General features: G+C 39.0%; 1 protein-coding gene across 1 annotated transcript in view; it reads left to right on the plus strand.

Moving 5' to 3' along the window:
- The first annotated feature begins 5,364 nt into the window (after positions 1–5,364).
- LOC110078043 (cadherin-19) overlaps positions 5,365–23,631 on the plus strand; it is a 69,858-nt gene continuing 51,591 nt past the window's right edge. The window contains exon 1 of the mRNA XM_072998763.2: positions 5,365–5,482. The gene's annotated coding sequence lies outside the window, so the exon portion shown is untranslated. The remainder of the gene's footprint in view (positions 5,483–23,631) is intronic.

Raw genomic sequence — 23,631 nt, forward strand, 5'->3', positions numbered from 1 at the left:
CTGAAGGATGGCTATTCTATTTGCTTTAGGAAATAATGGGATGTGACCTTATTAATGATTTCTTGGAAGAGATAGGACTGTTTCAAGATCTTGTATACATTCCCATGAAGATGACAAACACAAGAGTTATTGAACAGAAGAGATTTATTTTCTCAGGACCCTTCCTTTGGTTGACAGTTCACCTTAGTTGTGATTTGAATGAACCATGCTGTTCAGATCCAATTCATTAGACATGCTATAGATCACTTCCAGGGAATTTTAACACACTGCACTTAAGACTGCTAAGTTTGTAAGTAATTATGTTATGCTGTGATTCATTAAATTCTTCTGCCTTATATAAAATGCACTACAAAACTGTTCCCTTCAGCTCATACCTAAGCTTTGTTTTAAAAATTATAACAGCTAGTAGACAACAGCTGTCAAAGTCCACTCAGAATGAAACAATTGTGGTGGATTATTTTCTTTTATTCATGTCTTTTTGTCTTCCTGTTTACAGCAAGCACTCTTTTTGTGTGTGTAAGCATTAGCAAACACAATTAAGATTTTTCTTTTCTTTTCTTTCTGTTTTTCTCTCATTCAGTGACTGCTGGGTGAACTCTGATCACTGAAAACTGTCCCAGGAAAACTAAGAATAGATTAAGGAGTGCTCTTACCAAATTATGCCATGCATACCAACTAATCTCTACATATTGAAATGTCAAACAGTTGCTGTGAGTGCTTTGTAGACAACTGACCACATCCTACAACACTATATGCCACTGACCACCACTGACACCATTACATTACTACCAAGATACTTTTTCTATCACTATGGACATGTTGGCTGAAATCCTGTTGCTTAGCAAGTAGAGTAGGCTTATTGAATCAAAGAAATTTATGGATGAGATGACTCATCAAATTCCCAGTTTCAGCAGAGCTACTGTGGTTGTGACTCCCTATGTTAAGCAACAGGATTTCAACCATAATTACACACTTTTAAAAATCCATGTAATTCATCCTTTTGTTGAAAGGCAAATAAAATAAGCATTGCCTCCCCATTGGAATAAAAAGGTGAGACACAAGAGATGGGGTGAACTAGGGCCACACTTTATTTAAAGCATCTTATATAACTCCTCCCCCATAAAATCAGGATAGTGCAGGAACAGGTCTGAAGCCGGAGGTCTCACGGGACTCTCTCCCAAACCCTATATGGGCAAGTTCCATGCCCTGTTGTCATGCGGACCTAAATCCTGCATGACCCCGGCCGGTGAAATATCAAGCCCCCACTGGCCCTGTAAGCCCCACTCTTTGGCAGACCTCAGCCCAGTGGGGACCCCATCCATCCATCCTGTAACCTCATGATCTGCAGTGCCTTGAGGTCGGACATGATATGACTTTGATTGTATTCCCTGGGGCCTCACTGATTGTAGTTCTTTCTGCATTACCCGCTGTGTGACGTAAACAAATAACTCACAGCTAACATCACATAACCTTTAATAACCCTATGCTAGTGTGAGATAGGGGAAAAATCCCCACAACCACCTTGCCAATCTTAGTAGCGGGTCAAAAATTCCTATCCAGCCCCCAACAGGATGACCAGTCAGACTCACACTGGTTTAAAGGGAAGTTGGGTGGGATGAAAGCCTCAGAAAGAGGCTGAGCACATGGTGGAACATTCTTATGAGGATGCTCTCCCCTGGCATCGGGAACACAGAGCGAGCTCTCATCTTGCGATATTCCCAGGAGGGAAGGCAATGGAGCCCCACTCGGTTACAAGAACTGTCAGAGCCAACATTATGTTGAAATAATATAAAGGGAAAATGTACTGTACATTGAACTAATTGTTTTTAATTAATTAGGATAATGCAATTATATTTAACCCAGGTAAAAAGGCACTAACATGGTGTCTTAAAGCAATTAGATCCCATTTTGCTTAAAATTTGCCCACATGGGTTGTAAGCAGCAGTGAAGGCATGGAGTAGGTCTGAATCATGGCTTGCAGAATGGAAGCTATTCATGGCTGCAGCAGTAAGCAAGGAATGAGGAATCTTTTGCTTAAAATTCCCTGATTGCAGTGTGAAACCCACTGATGCAGGTGATTAGTGAGAAACCAAATCAGGCATGCACACAGCTTAGGAATATGTGTGTATGTTTGTACCCAGATTAGAGCCATCCTTACAGAGGTGTGATAGTGGGGAAGGGGAAAAGGAGAAAAAAAAGGGGAGTTGAGTGTCATTTGAGGGGGGAGAAGAGTTATTGCACTGGATCTGTATCATTCTACTGGAATCATCATTCTTTTTTAAAAATTAATTTTTTAAAAAAGCACTACAAAGTAAACAAAATAAAAAACACTGAACTAGCAACTACACACACAAAAAATTGAAAAACCACTAAACTAAAACAAACCCTCCCCCATTTTAGGACAGAGATTCCAACATCGTTTGGATCTCGGATTTCTCCAATTGGTTTCCGGTGAGCACTGAGTACATAAAATACAAAGTTTTGCGGTAAACTCCAGTCTTTTTCCGGGCCTAAACATATATTAATTTACAGCTTTGTTTTGCATAGTCTCTTGGTTGTTCCCGTAGCGCTTCTGAAAGTGTATCTAGCTCTGCAATATCCAATACCATATTTGCCGGCGTATAAGACGATTGGGCATGTAAGACGACCCCCCAACATTTCCACTCAAAATATAGAGTTTGTTATATACTCGCTGTATAAGACTACCCCCTCTTCTGCACACCTTCCATACACCAAATAAAAGGTGCTATTCACTGTCACCATTGTACAGCCTCAGCACGACCACAGTGCCTCTGGCCTGCCCCTGCATCTCCCTGTGACTGGCATTGGTGCGCAAGTGCGCATGTGTGAGCTCTGCGTAGACAAGGGGCGGGCCGGAGTGCTGCTGCTTCCCACCAAGCAGAAGAGCCTGGTCACATTGAAAAGGCTGGCACCCCTGTCTCGCTGCTGATGCTTGCCGCAGCCACGCTGCGGAATACTGGATGGTATGTAGAATGAGGTGAGCAGGCATCGGGAGGCTACTATGGGCACCGGGCGAGCATCGGAAGGCCATTATGGGCAGCTATGTCTATCCCAACTGAAGTGCACCCGGCGTATAAGACCACCACCCCCCACTTGGAGACATGTTTTTCAGGGCAAAAAAGTAGTCATACTCCAGCAAATACAGTAACTTCTTTAGAAGCTCCTCTATCGTTGGTATTTCTTCACTTTTCCATTTTTGGGCCCAGAGTAGCCTAGCTGCTGTGAGTATATACATTAGACAGTATTTTATTTTCTTATCAATGATTTCCAACATGATATTCAGTAAAGCTATTTCAGTGGAATCTTCATTCTTTATTGACCATTTTCCTCATATCCAGACAAACAGGACACGGAATTTGAAAGGTGAGTGGGAAATGTAAATCTTACTGGGTGGAAGGGATGAGACAAAGGAAAAGAGATGCAGATCAGACAATGTGAATTGGGCAGGTTGCTAGATTCATGCTTTGGACATTGTTCTTCAACCTGGCGCTTCCCAGAGAATTGACCTACACATTCTCCCATCTCCAGAAATTCACTGAATGGTGGGATTTGTAATCCATCACATCTAAAACTGATACAGTTGGAGAAATCAACTTAGGCTGTGACTACATAGCAGGAAAAATATGACCTGCTGTGATCTTCAATTTGTCATATTGGGTTTCTATGGATGAAATCTCTGCAGTTTTCCAAGACAATGAATAATTTCCAGGAGTCAGCAGAAACAATTGGAAGCTGTGCTTCCATGGATCTCCAGCAGAAGAAGCTGACTTTGACTAGGTGCTAAATGACAACAAAGCAATATTCTGTTTCAGCACTGACTTGAAAGTTTGTCTGGTTTGTTTGTTTCTTTAAGAAAGTGCTTAAAAACAAGTGGCACTTTCTGGTGGGAATTGTGAGTGCCCCGTTGTCTATGGATCAGGAGATGGCATACAGTAGATACCAGAGACAAACAATGCCAGTCAAATGGAGTAAATTTGAATTACTTCGCCAGCAGAAGGAAAAAAGATGGTTCCCCACTCAAAAGAGACAATTGCATAACAGGCTTCCCCCACATTCAGCTTTATATAATTAAGTCAGTGTTTATTATTTATTTATTTATTTTATTTATATCCCGCCTATCTGGTCGGTTAAGATTCAAATTCATTTGCACCCAATATGATGCAAATTGCAGGGTAAATGGCCAATATAGCTGCCTTCTTAATGGACACAAAGAGTCATTTAAAAAGAATAAACAACAAAATGGGCAAACAAATTAAACCACTATGTCATATGTCATGTTCTCCTAGGCTTTCTTTTAAAACTGAGCAATGACCTAATGTTTAATCTAGAAAGAGCCTCGTGGCGCAGTGGTTAAAACGCTGTACTGCAGCTAAAACTGTGCTCATGACCTGGGGTTCAAATCCCAGGTAGCCGGCTCAAGGTCGACTCAGCCTTCTATCCTTCCGAGGTCGGTAAAATGAGTACCCAGCTTGCTGGGCGGGCAATGTGTAGCCTGTATAATTAAATTGTAAACCGCCTGGAGAGTGCTTGTAGCGCTATGGGGCAGTATATAAGTCCAAAAAAATATATATATATTTAACTAATGAATAAAAATATCATTCACTAGTGTCAGTGTACATTACATTGGGGCTTTGGATCACCTAACTCAAATTTTAACTAACTGGGTGTTTTTTGCTAAAATGCCAGGCTCTGGACATGGATAACAATGTATCATTCTAACACGTCTGGCAGCTTAAATTCATTTAGTTTCACTATTTGTGCCATAGGTTTCATGTAATCTTGCTTTCAGGTAAGTATGTTTAGACTGAGATGCAAGTCAGCTTGAACTAAAAACTGATGGCTAGCATGTCGTGGGAAACTACAACAACATGACATGAAAGATTTATACACAGAATGGGCACAAGAAATGTTTAATAAAATCATCCCCTCAGGCAAAAAAAAAAAAAAAAGGAATGAAAAAACCAAACAGAACAAATTGTATGGAGGTGGTGAGTGTTGAGCCAGCAGAACCACTCCCTTATTCCATGTAACTATTTTACTGCCTGTGAACCAGTCATTTGTTTTCTTGACTAATCTTTAAATGGAGGGTATGGCCCTTTCACTTGGAAAATATTCATATGGAAGATGAATCACTTCTGGGACTTGGTAATAAGTTCTTTTTCCTCCCTCATAATGGGGATACAATGAGGAAGAAAACCAGTTTGTGTTTTACTCACTAGAGCCATCTTGCTGCATTGAATTCTGAACTCAGCCTAAACATCAGAGGAGCATTATGATGTTTTACACAAAAGAGTCTGTGTCTTAGTAGGAACACCCAAAATAGCAAGCAGTAAGCAGTCACATACTGTGAGTTTTCAAACCCCAAAGCATAAGTGCCTTTTACTGACAGGAAATTGTTGCTTGCAAAAGCTTTCGGAAAGCCGTGAAGTCAAAGGAATTTCTCCTTCCTTTCATCAGAGGTGTAAGCCATTTTTTAATATTATTCATTTTTTTTTAAAGCTAACAGGGCCTGGTGCCACGCAGGTAAGTTTTCAATACTTTTTCATTTAAAGGAAAGTCAGGTCCATACTGATTTTAATAAAAGAACTAAATAACAGCACTGAAACTAGCCTAGTTTTGAACTGGAAATCTTGAAAGACGAACACACTGGTTCCAGTCATATTTACTTGGAAATTGCATCTATTGATTTAGACAGAGACTTTACATTTTAAGAGAGGTGTTTGGAGTGAGAAAGAAATCTGTTATTATTCTTGTTTTCTCTGTAGTACTTTCAGAGCACAAAGAAGGCATAATTCTGTTATTTGTGTCTCTTCTAAACAACCTGACAAGTAGGTTAGACTGCCTCTGGTGGAAGCCCATAATAACATTTTTTTTCTTAAAATGTATTGATATGTAGAACTATACTTGCCCATTTTTGGGGGGTCCTTCGGGCATTTTGGATCACAGAGGTTTTTCAGGTTTTAGAAGCCCTATACAATTCTGCAATTCTTCTTTGACCAGAGAAAGTAATAGGATATAAGATAATACTGACAAGCAACTCTGAATCACTTTTGTCTGAACATGAACTAATAATCCAGCTCCACTGCATTTCTTTGGCTGAATAGGAAACATTGGTGGTTCTTTTATCAGTAATTATTCCAATATAAATAGGTTGTGCTGTTCAGATATGCTCAAATCGTTGTTCAATTTTAGTATAAATGTTGAATACACTTACTTACCTTAGGCTGCAGCCCTAAGCAAACTGGCTCAGAAATCAGCTTCACTGAAATTAGTGGGGCTTAATTCTGAATTAAAACTAATACACTGACTGAACAGCTGTTCTGTCTCTCATAAGAGATTAATTTATTTTTGTCAAAGATTTTGTTATGTTACCTATTAATCTCTGTTTACTTGAAGGTATCACCATTTGGAAGAAAATGTATGAGGGAAGATTTGCTGTGTGTGTGTGTGTGTGTGTGTGTGTGTGTTTGTTTGTGTTTGTGTGTGTGTGTGGAGTGTGTGTGTGTGTCTTCTATTCAGAGGATCTACATTTATTTTTTTGTGGTTATTGTGGAGAAGGAATTAATGCTTTCCTACTGTGTGTGATGCCTCATTTTGTAACTGAACACCTTATTAAGGCAATACTCTGCTTCAGCAATTTGTATTTCACCTTTTCATTTTGGTTTGTATTGGTTTCATGCCAGCTGACGAAATAGCCCTCAAAATCTGATGATTTTTAAATTGTATTGTAGAACTGAAATGGCCTCAAAAGCATCCCTTTGATGCTGTAAGGACAGCATGCCATGAAAATATTCAAACCATTGAGAAAGAAGGGGTGCAGGAAGGGTTTTGACTTATTTTATAATCAAAATGATGATGTTTTAACTGTGTGGAGAATGAACTAAAACAGCAAAAGAGTCTGTTGGTGTATCTATATATGGGAAGGCCAGGGAAAAACCTGGAAAATTTGGAAAAAAACCAAGTTTTTTTTCCTATTTTTTTCCAAAGTCATTTTATATGGCTTCAAAATTTCTGAAAATTCAATATTTCTAGGTGTAGCTGATTGAAACATATAAAGTAAAGTAAAATTGGATCCTGCTCGAATATGCATATATTCTATGACATATATCACTTAATGAAATCAGATCTGATCCCATTCAGCAGTTTTTAATACTTAATCTAGACTACAATTCTGTGCTCACATCCCTGGTAACAAGACTGGTTAAAATCAAAGGGACTTAATGGGCAGAATACTGTTAGCATAGGTTATGCTGTGGATCTCCAGTGACATCATCAACTGTGGCCATGCTGTGGTTATTTCAGGAAATTAAAAGCTTCCCATGCACCCAGCAGACTCCCAGGATCTATAGGGATCCCCTTTGTCCTGGTTGAGGCTTCAGGAGCCAGAGAAAGTGGGGAGGGGAATGATTTAAATGGAGTCTTATGCTTCAAACCAAATCTAATCCTACCATTCCAAAAGATTGTATTTGGCTCTCTCTACGCATGAACAAATCGCTTTGTTTGGAAATTTGAAAGATGAAAGGCCTTTATTTTATCTCTTTGACACTGTGAGATTATTTCAGCTACAATATATTTTTCAGGGAGGCTGAAAATGGAATTCTGTTTCCCAACCTGTCTGAAGCAGAAGAAATTGTCATAGCTCCATCAAATAAAATGGACTTTTACTTTGAGGAAGATCAAAACACTAGCTGTTAAAAAAATTCAACATTTTCTTTTTGTCATTAAATGCATTTTTTCTTCTGTTTGAAAACTCTTGTTTATTTTAAGGCAAGGCAAACACATTAGTCTGTTTTGGAGAGGTCCAATTTACACATTTGGATAGTAGAAATAACAAATACAATACCTGGTTTCAGTTTAGAAAAGCAGATCTACAGCTACGTTTCATGTTTCTTTGTTTGATCAATAATTCTGAAAGAAAGAACAGGAAAAGAACTGCCAATACCTAACTGTGCGATGAAATTTATTAAAAGGTAGTGCGCATACATATGAATGTAGATTTTTTTTCTCATCTCTTGATTATTTAGCAGAATGTGTGCTGCTTATAGACCACTCTATAGCACTTATAACACTCTCTGGGTGGTTTAAAAATTAATTATGCAGGCTACACATTTCCCCTCCCCCCCCCCCAGTGAGCTGGGTACTCATTTTATGGACCTCAGAAGGATAGAACACTGACTCAACCTTGAGCTGGCTATCTAAGCCCATCGGGATCAAACTCATGTTCATGACTAGAGTCTTCACTGCAGTACTGCAGTTTAAACACTGTGCCACGAGGCTCCTCATTTAAGACACTTACACATCATACCAGTGTTAAACTTGATTAGTACAGAAAAGCTGATGATTTGACCAAATAGTCCTGTACAGAATAGAGCCTGAAAGCAACTAGTTACAAATAGCAAGTTATTTTATTTATTTATTTGTTTATTTGTTTGTTTGTTTGTTTGTTTGTTTGTTTATTGTATTTATACCCTGCCTATCTAGTCATTTTGACCACTCTAGGCGGCTGATAGTCAATGACATAACTAGTAACTAACAATTTCTTAGATATAACAGGTAACATCTATGTGATTCATGTATATTGCATAGCATCCAGTTGCTTCAAAAGTTACTGTTAAAGAGCATTTTAAGATGTTGTGACAGTTTTCAGATTCTATGCTGTTCTTCTATGGTTTTCTCTTTTCATATTTCCACTGTGCAATATCAGAATTGGCAACCTGGAGGCATTTCACTATATTTTTCTGAGTAAAGATAGGATAACATTTTCATAATGCACAAAGCAAGAAATTACTTACATATATGCAACCTGGCAACTCAGAACTAATGAATAAATGCAACATTCTATAAAGCACATAGAATATGTTTCTATATGCTATTACTATTTTGTTATTGTTGTTGTACTGGATTTTGTTAGGATGATCACAGAATGTTACCACAGTTCAGGAGTGAAGAAACATACTGATCTTCTGAATTCCAGGTCCTATCTTCTAATTATATTTTTCACTGCTTAGAAATAATAGGAGTCGTAGTTTGTCAACATCTGGAAGGACACTGATATTCCAGCCTTGCTTTAAGATGTATCTATTTGGTGACTTTGACTTAGCAAAAGAGCGTTCATAATCACCAGAAAATTCTAGTGATTTCCTGCATGAGCAGGTTGGACTTGATTTCCCTTGGAGCCCCTTCCAGGGCTACAGTTTAGGAGATGTGGAAGTTAATTGTCATACCATTGCTTCTTGATACGGAACCACTCTTTACTCTTTTTAAATGATTTTTTTCAAAAATGGATAATAAATTATGGGCATAATACCTCCCCCATAATTTAAGGATGTAATTTAGGATTGGCGGGGGGGGGGGAGAGGTTCTGAGCAGAGTGTTCAGGCTGAGAAAGCACTGAGAAGGACTCGGGGGGGGGGCAGCGGCTGTTTCTTGGTTTCCTCTGGGTGATGTAATGTGTTCCTCCAAAACATAGTTTCTTCAGAGGTGTACCACTTTCAAGAAGCTCACTGCACACCTTCCATTCGTGATGACTGGCATCAGCCATCTTCCAGGCTAAGATGTAGTTGGCTCTGCATGAGGGCTTATTCTTATATCTCCTTGGGGTACGACTGTGAGGAGGAGAGAAAGGGAGACTGGAAGGTCAAACTAGAGTTTGTCAGATATAAGTACCTGTAGGAGCATCCTTTGGAATATCAACCACTGGTTGATACACTTTCTCTTGGGATTTCATTACCTCTCTCTGCCTCTGAAGGCATTTCAAAAATATAGTAAGTAGTTTGTGGGGTATATGTTTGAGTGAGAGAGAGTATGGGAGACAGAATGAGTGGTGGGACATGTTTGTGGTGTGGGGAGAGAAACAGAAAGGAAGGGGAAAAGATTGAGTAATGGACAACAGAAAGAATGGCAGATAAAAGAAAATATAGTGTGTGGGGGGATACTGGTGTGCCATGCACATTTTGGGTCTGGTCCCACTCTCCACCTGCTCACTGATGTGTGCCTCTCAGATATACATCACAAGTAGCAAAAAAGGAAACATCCAGGAGACACAGCTCAGAAAAAGATGATGATGACAATGATATTGCACTTGGTCTTTCTCAACATTACTGGTGCTTGAATGGGTCAGGGCTAAAATTTAAGAATAAAATCCTAAAAGTCTGTGGGCGAGAGGACATATTTGCAAAACCACTTTTTTTATTTCAGAAAGCAAACTAGCAGCTATTGGCACTTATTTTAAATTGGTAACCAACAATTTTGGAATAGCTACAGATAGAACTTAGAATGTAACATAGGAGGAGGAGGGAGATAACCTGATCTTGCTTCCATTTATCTTTATCTTTATCTTTATCTTTATCTTTATCTTTATCTTTATCTTTATCTATCTATCTATCTATCTATCTATCTATCTATCTATCTATCTATCTATCTATCTATCTATCTATCTATCTATCTATCTCTACCTACCTACCTACCTACCTACCTACCTACCTACCTACCTACCTACCTACCTAGATAGATAGATAGATAGATAGATAGATAGATAGATAGATAGATAGATAGATAGATAGATAGATAGATAGATAGATAGATAGATAGATGAGAGAGAGAGAGAAAAAGGAAGCAAGATCAGCTTGTGTGTGTGTGTGTGTGTGTGTGTGTGTGTGTGTGTGTGTGTGTGTGTGTGTAAAATTGTTTGCTATAATGTTTGGTGCTTTGAAGATTTTGTAGTGCAACTAGAGAAACATTTTGAACAGTAGTTCTTTGGGGGCTTTTCAAACAGAACCTCACATTCTAGTAAATGTTGTCCAGTATTGCTGCGATGGAAAAGACCCTGATGTTGGGAAAGTGTGAAGGCAAGAGGAGAAGGGGACGTCAGAAGACGAGATGGTTGGACAGTGTCATTGAAGCTACCAATATGAATTTGATCAAACTCTGGGAGGTAGTGGAAGACAGGAGGGCCTGGCATGCTCTGATCCATGGGGGTCACAAAGAGTCGAACATGACTAAATGACTAAACAACAAATTGTTGCAATATTTGGGGTGCCTCTGGAGATGCTCTGCATCCTGAAACATACTGGGTCTCCAATAACAATTTAACAATAACTTCCTTTTATCTGGAGTTCCTTCCCCTCATTTTCCCCTGGTGGTGGTGCTATTTAAGTTTGTTTTTTGGAAAGTCTCAATACCTGAAGGTCAAGTGAAGAAAATGAAAAGTCGACTTTAAAGCAACAAGTCCAATGCAGCCTGCATCTTTCTTTACTTGTATTTAAGAAAAAATGCCTGAAAAATCCTTCTTGCTATGAACTTTTGGGATTTAAAGTTCTTTAGACCAGGAGAAGCCTGATGAATTGGATGGTCTTGATCCAGGAAACCTTGCAGATTGTATGATTTGTTTTAGTTGTCTAAAGGTATCACCTACTCTTGCATTTGTATTATGTAATGACTGCATGACTCTCATTTATTTCAACTTATTTAGCACGTTATCTGGACATGGCCATTAATTCCTCCTTCTGAGCTTTTCAGGGGCAGTTAAATAGAGCAAATGCCCCTTCAATTGTACCTGGTGCTTAGTTACGTCGAGGTAAATCCCACTGTGATCCATTGCATAAGCTCCTATAGGTTTTATTTCCTAAAGAAGTAAAGAAACCTAAGAGTGTAGTTTTGGTCGTTTCCTATAAAACATTCTAGCATTCTCAGTTTTGCTAATCTTTGAGGAGTTTTATTTCAAGATTCTCTCTGATCCCATTATAATCCTCCCAAGAAGTGCAATATTTGCATGCCTCACCATTTATCTTAGTCAGTTCAAGAGCATTTTACTCCATGTCATTAGTGTATTTGTGTGTATACACATAGGAAGCCGAGCAATCAGCACAGTTTATCTCTGCATGACATTTCTTAATGCTATTCATGCATTTCATGGGTCATTTTCTTTATAAAAATCACTAGGCATTCCAGCTATTTAATAATCTGCCATTTGAATCCAATTCAATTTATATGTTAAACATGATGTAAGAAGGAAGAGAGAAAGAGAGGGAGTTTATTATGGGGTTTTCTCTATTTGGACTTGGTTGCTTCTTTTTCATTTTCCAAACCACATTTTGTCAACTGATAAAGAAGCCAATATAAATACATTTTGTATAAATATCAGGCTGGAATTTACGTTGAGTTCTACAGTAAGAACTTCAGAATAACTGTGCTGGATCAGAAAATAAACTACAGTATTTAGTCCATTATTCTGTTCCCACAACAGCTAGTCAGACTTCTACTGTAAGTCTACAAGCTGGACATGTTCACAGTGGAACCTACTTGTGCCCCTAGCAACTAGTCTCTGATAGTGGAGGTAATATATAACCATCATTACTGTGAGTCATTGATAGTTCTCTCCTCCATGAATTTGATAAAATCTCTTTTAAAGCTATCCATGTTGATGGCCTTGTGTTTTTGCTTGCAACCCTTTGATAATTTATTTATTTATTGAGGCAGAGCTTTGTCGTGGTGCAGCCAGCAGCTGCCGGGAACAGTTCCCAGGAAAATCTGGAACCGCCCGGTATGGGGTCCTTCTAGAAATGGGGGATTGAAGATGAGACCAGGAGAGGTTTCTCTGAGCAACAGAGCAACAGAAGGAAGAAGACTGGGTGGCAACCTGATATTTCTTCCCTCTGAAAATTCACCCGAGCACAGATAGGAGACAGGAGCCATCTTGGCAGAATAGCTGTGAGTAACCCCACCCCCCAAGGAGAGGAGAACAAGAAATACAGCTGAAAATATATAATAACAAAGTAAGTTGAAGCCTTTGATTTATGAATAACCTCATTAAGATTAAAAAGAAATTAGAGTGGAAATGCTTGGCCGAAAGAAGATAAGGAGCGGCGAGTCTTGCTTACCAGCCTGCTTCTTCAAAATGAAACTGATTCTTAAACAGCAGACTGGCTCAAGGTCGAACAGAGAGACAGGGAGACAGAAAAATCTTGTGTTTCTGGAACAAATCCCAGAGAAAATACCACTGGACAGGCTTTAAGGGACTGACATTTTATGAATGCTGTTCAGTCTGGATCTTTCTACCTAGACTCTGATAACAGAATCTTGCTGGGTTTTTGGAGAAGGAGGAATAAGCTTTTGGAAATAAGAAATGGACTGTGAATCACCAGTGAGATGATGCAATTGGCTAGATTGAGGAGTTAGGAAAACAAGGACTGGAGTTTGATGAATGGGATTTTGATAACAGGACCTTGCTGGGTTTTAGAAGGAGGAATAAACTTTTGGAAGCAAGAAAATGGACTGTGAATCATCAGCGAGATGAACACAACTGAATAGACTGAGGAGCTAGGAAAACCAGGACTGGAGTTTGACAGAATATAAGGATATCTATAGGAGAGACTGACTTCCTGTGTCTGCTGTTTAGTCTGGACTTTTTCTTGGCTGGACTGTGTGGGACTCTGATAATACTGCCACGGTTGTAATTTAAATTAATGGGCTAAAAGTTGATTTATATACTATAGTATCTGGGTAAGGAGGGGAGGAAGTACCTAGGGGAGGTTCACGATGATGGTTTGTTGATAACATAGTGGAAACTAAAGAGTATTATTTATACAGCCCATACTCATTGGAATGATGGAAATGGCCTCTGAAAAATTTAAATATCAACTGTTGGGGACCTTGTCAGATAAAGAATGGCAGGTTACCATGCAAATGATAATAATAACAGGATTTCAGCAGGTAAATGAGCGTCTCAGCCAGATGGAAGATTGGATGAAAGAGAAATCATCAGATGTTAAACATCAGTTAAAGGAACCGGTATCAACCCCAGAACTGTGTTTATTAAGTGTGATGCCAAATAATATAGATGGGATTAAGTTTTATCCAGTAAACTATTTAGCTACAACAATCAGAAAATATAATGTTAAAAATCGGATTACTGTCCTGGATTCATCCTTCTTTTCCAAAAACTGGAAGAAAACAGAGCCACGGAAACAAGAGAAGTGTACTGAGAGAATATGGGAAGTTATGGAAATGGATACTTTTTCAGGCATGCTGAATGTATGTCCAAGACAGAAGGAAATTGAAAGATGGGATGTATTTTACAACTCGTCTCGATTTCCTGATAGTGTTGGAGTAACTTAGATTTAAACTAAAACATAACTGTAAGTTGATAGCTAGAGGGTAATCAAACAGTTAAAAAAAGTAGAAAGTTGATTTTTTATTGATAAATGAATAGATTGAATGCTTGTATACTTAATATGAATAGATTGGATGATTGTATATTCTGTGTTCTCCTATCCTTAAACCCTTTCCCCCTCCCTTACACTTCCTTTTACCTTTTGTATTCCCTACCCTATTAAAAAAAAGATTATTTATTTATTTATTTAAAATATTTTTACCCCACCTTTCTCCTTAAGAAGGACCCAAGGCACCTCACATCATTAAAAGACACTATTTAAAACTAAAAAGAGTAAGTATGTAAATGCCAAAAAGGATCAAACATATATCACAGTAAAAGACAGTAAACAAAGCAATACCAAAAGCCCATTTAAAGTGGTAAGGCACAATCATCCATTTAAAAACCCAACTCAGTCAGTCAGTCATTAAAGGAAAGTTTGCCTGAAGAGAAAGGTCTTTGCCTGCTTGTGGAAGGACAGCAAAGATGGGGCCAGTCTGGCCTCTTGCAGGAAGGAGTCCCAGAGTCTGGGAGCAGCAACACAGAAGACCATCTCCTGTGTCTCTATCAAATGTACCTGTGGGGGTGGTAGGACTCAGGCCTCCCCTGATTATCTTAACACCTGGGCAGGCACATAATGGGAGACAGGGTCCAGGAAATGGCTTGGACCCAAGTTGTTTAGGGCTTTATAGTTTAGAACCCACACTTTGAATTGTGCTGGGAAACGGATTGGATAATGAATTCCATAATTTAACTACCTACTATTTGAAGATGTTCTTTCTTTTATTTGCCCCAAATCTTCTACCATTCAGCTTCAGTGGATGAACCTGGGTTCTAGTATCGTGAAAGAGGGAGAGAGATATCCCTCTAAACTTTCTTTATGCTGTGTGTGATTTGATGGGCTTTGATCATGACTGCCCCTTTTACTTTGCCTTTTATTTTCTAGGCTAACTGTACAAATGTTGTAACCTTTACTCGAAGGGCAGTTTTCCAGTTCCTTGATCATTTGCCCTGTCCATATCTGCACATATTCTGCCTCTAAAATATCTTCTATGAGTTTAGTGACCAAAATTGTACACATCCTCTCATGTATTGCCATATCGCAGACCAGAAAGTACAGTCCCCTGCCAGAACAGGAAATCCAGATTTGTATAAGGTCAGTGTGATACTGGCTGTCTTATTTTGGATTCCTTTTCTAATTATGCCTGGGAGACACACAATGGGATGTCATTTTCTTTCAAATGCCCACTACAGCACACCAAGATAATTTTCTTGGCCAATTGTCCCCAGATCAGACCCAATTAGCATATACATGAAGCTGGAATTTTCTTTCCTTTTTTAAAACCTCAAACTATTGAATGTTAGGGTTTTTGATAGTGATTTTCACCATTCTAATGCCTATTCTTCATTCTGGAGAGATTGTTCTGCAGCTTTTCAGAGTCCATTTTTATATACTTACCCTAAAGAATTTGTTATCATTAATAAATCTCACTGCTGTTCACTCCTTACTACACAACGCATATTGCACCGCTGTGAGAACTGACCATTTAGTCTTATTCCCTGCTTTCTGTTCCTTAACCAGTTCCCAATCCATCACAGGACATCTCCTCTTACACCATAATTAAATCTGTTCAGCAGTCTTTTATGAGGTACATTATCAAAAGTGTTTTGAAAGTCCAAGTGACACCAAGAAAGGGAAAATCCCAGAAGCTGACTGTTTTCATTAAAAACACACACACGCACACAAACAACGAAGCAGTTGTCAAGGCTGTTTTTTGACAAGTGTGACGGGAGGCAGGTTCAAAAATACGGGACCACCACTGAAAACTATCTGTTTCTAATTCCCATTGATGATACTACTTCTATCAGTGGGGATATTAGCAGGGCCTCAGTGGCTAACACTAGGTAGGTATATATAGTACTTGATTGGTGTGGGAATAGTCACAGGTTGCATGTGGCCCCACATAACACTTCTAATAATATCCAGGCAATTGTTTTTAATTTTATTTAAAACTGTAAGTAGAGATTGGCAAATTCCAATTTTGATAATTCCTTCCTTCCTTCCTCTGCTTCTGTCTCTTTATTTCTTCTTCTTCTTTTTTAAAGCATCTGCAGGCCTGGTGTGGCCCTTCAGCAGTGATGAGAATGGGAATTTAGCTGCTAGCCCCACCAAAGTCATCTATCGCTTGTGGAGGTAGTCCTTTAAGTGTCCATCTCCTAAAACATCAAGCAGTTGAAAGCTTCATATCAGTGTCTGGAACTGGGCCTGAAAATGAAGAATGAGCCAATGTAGCTCATGCCAAATTGCGATATTAGTGGTCTAAACACACACTTAGCCAGCATCAGCAACCAACATGTTGCATTCTGCCCCAGACAAAGCTTTTGAAATGTCTTCAGAGTCAGTGCCATGCTGTTAATAAAAGGTACCGTATTTTTCGCTCCATAAGACGCACCTTTCCATAAGACGCACCAATTTTTTAGGAGAAGAAAACAGGAAAATATAATCTGTTTTCTTCGCTCCATAAGACGCACAGACTTTCCACACCCCTGTTTTGTGGGAAAAAAGTGAGTCTTATGGTGCAAAAAATACAGTATTCATAGCCACAAAGATACCATGTGTTCTTTCTAACAACCCCTCACCAGGTAGATGAATTTCATCAGCTATATCTTTCTCAGGTTGCTTTGTTCCAAATCAAGTTGCCAAGGCTGATCTTTGGTCTGAACACAAAGAATACCATCATTCTTTATTTTTCAGTTTTGACACTTTTCTTCCAGATATAATACAGACTGCCTCACACTATGCCTATTTCAACATAAGAGAATAAAATGCATCAAAACCAATGACACATTTCACGACATACTGATGTGATGCATCAAGTATTTTTCAAGCAAATTTTCCTCTTTGTCATACCACTTTCTCGTTTATTTGGTCTCCAAAAATTGTATTTGTGAACTGGAGCAGAGAGAACCAGCTTACATACCCTCATTAGCATTAAATCCTGGAAGCACCAGCATTATCCTTGCTGTTATTGCCCTTTCCAACTCCGCCTCCCCCTTCTGAGTTTCAAAGTGAGCACATATTTTGGATTGATAGTTTTGGGGAAAAGGGGTTGGTTAATTATAAACATAAAACAATAATGAATAAAAATACACTGTGTCCTCCAGCTTGCCAGGAGAAAAAATATCATGATGTGTTTTCCAGTTCATCTGTCTTGACTTCTTGATTGCCTGTCAAACACCAACCACTTTGAAGCTGGCACTGAGAAATCAAAATGTTAACCCTTTTCAGGAACTGGAATCTATTTAGGATTTATTAATGCAATACTCTCACCATAAATGGAAAAGTTTTCCTGAAAAGGTTACATGTTAACTCCACACACCTGTATTAAACTTGGAGGAGAAGGAAACCGTTGCTGAATGAAAACTCTATTTCCCACCTATCCCACAATGTTTCTCTTGATTTTTCTTTCTCCTTTTCATAATCTCATCCTTTTTCCTTGCTCCATAATTTCTTCTCTCATAATCCTTTTTTTAAAACTTGGGAATTATTCATCAGACTGGACAATGCAAAGCATCAGGTCCAATAAAAAAAGAAAGAAAAAGTCCACTTTCAGATAAATACCCTCAAACCAGAGAAACAAGGAAGGGACATCTGATAAAGGGAACAGAATCATGACATACCACTGCAATTCCCTTTCTCTTGGTCTAGGTTGTTCCTCCATAGAAAACCCAGGTGGGTGAAGCTGGGACAACTCATCTGTCCTAGCTTCATCCAACCAGCCTTCCATAATGTAAGCCAGGTCAACATGCTGATCCAGAATTAATTCCTGAACAGCTGATGTTTTCCCATTAACCGACCAGCATTTAGCATTAGCTCTTTGAATCTAGGGGGACTGTCACCAAGGCTATCTACATTTGGGGATAATTTGAGGATCACCAACATCTTATTTCCCCTTCTTCTGTGATATTTTTGCTTCCCTCTATTATATCTCTCTCTACCATCTTTAGCAAAAGACTAAACACACACACACACACACACACACACACACACACACACACACACACACACACACACACACACACACACACACACACACACACACACACACACACACACACACACACGTTAGGGCTGGGGAAAGAGGGAGTGAGGAGGTGCCAAGCAGTAACTTATAGCTGGAGTGAGCAGGGCTTAGCCCTGAAACTAGATAGTACTCAGCAGGCTGTAGTCCACCAGGGATAGAGAAGCAGCAAAAACAGCAGGCAAGAAGCTACAGTTGTTCCAAAAAGGCCATATCCCAGACTGGGCAGAAGGTGTTCAGGGCTCTCCTTCTTCTCTTCATCCTGAGCTGTTTAGATGCTGTCAAGGCATCACATGAGTCAGTGTACAACAGATGATGTCTATGGAGATTTCTTAACTTGAGACAATTCGTTTCTTTAAGTTACACTTTCACATAATAGAGCAACATGAATTCTGTGTAATTTGTACATGATGTACACAAATTACAACATAACACTAAACACCTTCACTAGCAGAAAATTAATAAAGGCACTCTAATCAAACCCAAGATATAAATATGAATGTATGCTTTTGTTGCTCCGGTGGAGTTTGGATGTCTATATGCTTATTATTTATATGTTGTTGTTTGGTTATTAAGTCGTGTCTGTGACCCTCCTGTCTTCCACTGCCTCCTGGAGTTTGGTCAAATTCATGTTGGTAGCTTTGATGACACTGTCCAACCATCTCGTCCTCTGACGTCCCCTTCTCCTCTTGCCTTTACACTTTCCCAACATCAGGGTCTTTTCCAGGGAGTCTTCTCTTCTCATCAGATGGCCAAAGTATTGGAACCTCAGCTTCAGGATCTGTCCTTCCAGTGAGCGCTCAGGCTGATTTCCTTCAAAATGGATAGGTTTGTTCTCCTTGCAGTCCAGGGGACTCTCAAGAGTCTCCCCCAGCACCACAATTCAAAAGTATCAATTCTGCAGCAGTCAGCCTTCTTTAAGGTCCAGCTCTCATTTCCATACATCACGACAGGAAAAACCATAGCTTTGACTATGCAGACCTTCGTCAGCAAGGTGATGACTCTTCTTTTTAAGATGCTGTTGAGGTTTTTCATTGCTTTCCTCCCAAGAAGCAGGTGTCTTTTGATTTTGTGGCTGCTGTCACCATCTGCAGTGATCATGGAGCCCAAGAAAGTAAAAGCTGTCACTGCCTCCATCTCTTCCCCTTCTATTTGCCGGGAGGTGATGGGACCAGTGGCCATGATCTTAGTTTTTTTGATGTTGAGCTTCAGACCTCACTTTCTGCAATCTCATCTGCATATCTGAGATTGTTGATATTTTTCCGGTACTCTTAATTCCGGCTTGGGAGTCATCCAGTCCAGTCTTTCACATGATGTATTCTGCATATAAGTTAAATAAGCAGGGAGACAATATACAGCCTTGTCATACTCGTACATACATATACATATAGAGTAGACCTTTGGTCTGGATGGGTGGGGTATAAATCTAATAAAATAAATAAATAAATAAATAAACATAAACATAAACATAAACATAAACATAAACATAAACATACATACATACATACATACATACATACATACATACATACATACATACATACATACATACATACATACATACATACATAAACCTTTTGCACAGTCACATGTAACTTTTTGATGCAAATTGTCTTAAATTAATATATATCTATTTCAATTTAAGAAAATTTACTTCCAAAAGTCACATGTGACTGTGCAAAAGGTTTTCAGCTAGACCTGTTCAGTTACGTATATATGAATATAATTTCTGGAGAAGGCAAAGATTAAATCAACCTTCCCTCCAAAGTCCTCATAAAGACTGCTACTTTCACCCTGTATGCTTTCCAGCAGCAAGAAAAGAGCAACCCTGCCAATTTCAGGGCCACTAGAAAATCTAAAGCTCTCCTGCCACTGCTCATACTTTTTTTATTTATTTAAGACATTTATTTTGTTCATAATTGCAAAATTTTCTCTGCAGCCAAACTGGCCAAACCACATGGGATGCCTAGGGTTTTTCAGGGAATAACTCACTCTCAATATAAATGCTTGCTGATTTGCTATGAACTGTATGATATTAGGACAAAAATCATGGCTACAGAGTCAGTCAAATACATAAGTACAGAAGAACTACATAACTTTAATGTTAACAGTGAAGGAATTGGAATTGTCAAAGTTTTCTTATGCCTTTATTTAATCATCAATCCAATCAGAAGAAGACTGCCATTCTGGATAGCTATGAATGAACTAGAAACAATCCTAAAGTATAAGGATGAATCACCGGAGACCAAGGTGAGATCATCCGCAGCATGATATAAAAACTGGGCAGTAAAGAATGGTGACAGAAAAATCACGGATTCTTTCAAAATATGGTAGTGAAGGAGAGCTTTACAGATACAATGAACTGCCAGAAAGACAAATGAGTGGGTCTCAGATCAAATCACTCCTGATCTCTCACTAGAAACTCAAATGATTAAACTGACATTATCAGGCTTTGTAGGTTTCCTGGGAATACAAGAAGCACTGGAAAAAACGATAACGGTGGAAAGAGTGGAAGGCAGTAGGAAAAGAGGAAGACTGAACATGAGACATATTAATTCATTAAAGGGGCTTTCTTGAAAATAAAAAGTGATAGGGTATGACCAGAAAAAGCATTGGGAGAGCCAGAAGAGGCTTATACATTTTGCTGCTCACAGAGCAATCTTTGGCTTGCTCTGGTTTAAGAGGTTTTCTCTAATGAGCTTAAAACAGCCACCCAAGGAAAATGACAGCTCCCGGGGGGGGGGGGACTCTAGTTCACTCAGGGAAGTAGAAACTTAACAAGGCACTATTGTTGCACCATTTGCTGAAGACAAGAGATCTGGAGTGGGAGTCAAAATAGTACATATGTGAAGCAGGAAACAGCAGTACAAGAGCTGTTAGTGTGAGATTCAAAGAGAGCTGGAAATCAGAGGAAGTCTAGACACAGTGTGTTACAGAGAAATCAGGCTCCATGGATAAAACAAAGCTGACATGAAAGCCAGATAGATAGATATTAGATTATCAGTGGAGTAGGATCTGCTGATGTTTCCTTATTAGAACATCTTTATGGAAGAAGGAGAACAGCCTGAATTAGGTATATGGGGATGCCTTTCTCCCATCTTAATAATAAGAATTGTGTTCTGTCAAGTAATTCTGGTTTCCAGTGACCATTTTCAGAGTTTTCTAGGTAAAGAGTACTCAGATGTTGTTTATGATTCCCTTCTTCTGAGGATGCCCTGGGACTGTGCAGCTTGCCCAGAGCTATATAAGCTGGTTCTTCTGAATGGACAGTGGGGAACTGAGCACCCAACTTCTGGTTCTGCAACCAGGTATCTAAACCACTGAGCTATCCAGCTAGCTGTTTTCCATCCTACATGCTTATTTTCATATTTTAAATACAGTTAAAGTGAACTGTTATAACTGTTTAAAATCTGGCGCCCATTCCTAAGAAATGTCATCACAATAACTTTAATTTCTAGCTTGCAAAATGGCCAGTTGGAAAAGAAAAGAAAGAAGTTGGTGGCTTGATTTTTCACTGTACATCTAATTGTCTTACTGTACTACTACCTAACTAACCAGATTTGTCTAGGAAAAATAAATCAATTATATGAGTTATAATAATATTTGAAAGATCAGCAGTTCAAATCTACTCAACCAAGTGAACTCCCGTTGCTCATCCCAGCTTCTGCTAACCTAGCAGTTCAAAATGTGAGTAGATAAATAGGTACCAGTTCAGTGGGAAGGTAATGGTGTTCCTTGTCTAGTTGCGCTGGCCACGTGACCACAGAAACTGTCTACGGACAAATGCTGGCTCTATGGCTTGGAAACGGAGATGAGCATCGCCCCCTAGTGTTGGACATGACTGGACTAAATGTCAAGGGGAACCTTTACCTTTACCTTTACCTGTTTAGAAAATTAAAAAGCTTACTTCGAGGCAGCAGTGAATACTTCAAGAGCACCTAGTTTAGATGTTTTATTCCCTCGACCCTTCTTCTCACATTATAGACTATGGCTTATATCTCATGTCACACTGCTGAGCAGTTGACCTTATCTGAAAAATCACTTTTCTGGCATTACTCAAATAGACTTTAGAATGTTAAATTAACCCCAACAAGCTCTTAATATGTTTGAATTGCATTCTGAACAGAACTTGGAAACATTACTTCTGGTCAAGCTGGTGGGAGGATTCTGGGAGTTGCAGTCCAGAAAGTAACCGTTCCAACCTCAGATTCTGATTTATATTCTACTACAGATATTTGTCTTCTGAAAACACAGATTGCTTTCTTACTAAGGCTGAGACTACATGGTCAAATACCTCGGGATTTGCTCTGCTTAAAAAATGGGCAAATTCAAAGCATTTTTTACTGACTGCATGACACAAAGGCTGATTAGAACCAATAGAGCCCTTATGGCTCCGAAACAGTTTTCTCCCCTCTCTCTACAGTTGTGGGGCTTGTACTTTTCTAGGCCAGGATGATTTAAAGTGGCTTTTCCTTATGTGGTTATACATGACGCTTTCTTAACTGGATGTGAGGTGTGATGTTCAGGAATGGGGAGGACATGGCCCTGCATTCTTTCCTCTCTCTTGATCATCCTACTTTTTTAAAAAAAAAATTAAAAATCCTGCATGTATGAAATTAGTATTATATAACCTTACCACTGGATTGCTGAGTCGTTATTGTTATTTCCCATATTTACACCCCCATCAGTTCCCTGTCAGGTTGGCAGAGGTGAGACCAGAGGAAGTAAGCAAGCAATTTAGCAGTGAGCTGCAATGCAAACTGCATCAATTTCAGTATGAATGGTGAATTCCCAAATCGCTTTGCAGTCCTTGTCTTTCAAGTATAACCAAGGCTGTGAATCAAATCACAGCAAAGCCGAATCACTTGGAAAGAGTAACTGGCTATTGAAGTGCATCTTACTGTCAGTGAATGAACAGGCCAACTAAGCTTAAGAACAGACAATTAACATAGCAAGACATCATGACTAGCATCATTTCATTATCAAGAACCATTAGAGGCAACAAAAGCAAAAGCAAGCATGAGGTAGGCGCTCCTCATTGTACAAAACCTCTTGTGAAGGTTATTAAGACATCCTTACTTGTATTTGTTTAGTTAAATAATGGATTAAGTTATTTACATAAAATGTACCTGCTGTAGTTATTCAATAATTGCAAAATGTTTTACTTTTTTTGGCCATGATATCCAGTTTTCAGGTAAAGAGATAATTTACTCAGGTAAAGTTGTATCCAGGTGCAACTTGAAAAAGATTGCTGTATTTCTGCATATTTGGCATGACAGTGCTAGTAAATATTCATGAATCAGTTCAAAAGCAAATGATTCTTACTCAGAAGCATAATCAAGTATATTAAGCTTCTTTCTCCAAAAATGGAATGTTTCC

This window comes from Pogona vitticeps, chromosome 4 (assembly GCF_051106095.1).
Source record: "Pogona vitticeps strain Pit_001003342236 chromosome 4, PviZW2.1, whole genome shotgun sequence".
Taxonomy (NCBI): Eukaryota; Metazoa; Chordata; class Lepidosauria; order Squamata; family Agamidae; genus Pogona; species Pogona vitticeps.